Source organism: Propithecus coquereli, unplaced genomic scaffold, assembly GCF_000956105.1.
Source record: "Propithecus coquereli isolate 6110/MARCELLA unplaced genomic scaffold, Pcoq_1.0 Scaffold821, whole genome shotgun sequence".
In the NCBI taxonomy this organism is placed as follows: domain Eukaryota; kingdom Metazoa; phylum Chordata; class Mammalia; order Primates; family Indriidae; genus Propithecus; species Propithecus coquereli.
Window position 1 is genome coordinate 1,049,329 of NW_012154408.1, and position 595 is coordinate 1,049,923.

General features: G+C 51.6%; 1 protein-coding gene across 1 annotated transcript in view; it reads left to right on the plus strand.

The window, feature by feature from the left end:
* Positions 1-595, plus strand: part of TACC3 (transforming, acidic coiled-coil containing protein 3) — a 20,458-nt gene that overhangs the window by 502 nt on the left and 19,361 nt on the right. The window lies entirely within an intron of this gene.

Consider the following 595-nt stretch of genomic DNA (forward strand, 5'->3'; position numbering starts at 1 on the left):
GAGTAGAGTCCCTGTCCTGTCCTCAGCTGCCCTCTCATGCCTTATACCACAGGCAGAGGCCTGTGGGGAGACTGGGGCTTCCTCTGGCTCTTCTGATTTTTCCTACAGGCCAGGATTTTCCTGTCTCCTAAGTTTTACCCAACAGAGTAATCCAACAGTAGGAGTTGTTATGAGGACTGGGTTTTTTCCCTTCTCTCAGCCTGAAGGCCCTTTTAGCTCTTTATCCCAGGAGTTGGCAGGGCTGCCCGAAGCTCCCCCTGCCAGGCTGGAGAGTCAGAGTCCCCTCAAGTGAAACAGACACTCACTGAGGTTTTCTCTGCCTTCCTTGGCAGAGGAAGTGTGAAGTGAGCTTTAGGGTGCGGACCACACTTGTGCAGGGAGGATGTCTCACCCTCAGGCCTGTCACGTTGCCCTGGGGCCTACTTTTCTGGTGACCATGTCGAACGGCCAACATGATTGTAACAATTTGAATTAGCAAACAGGTACTCTCTCCTCACTCTCTAACAGGTGACTTTTCAGACACCTCTGCGGGATCCACAGACACACAGGATCTTAAGTCCCAGCATGACTAGCAAACTTGAGATTCCTTTTGTTC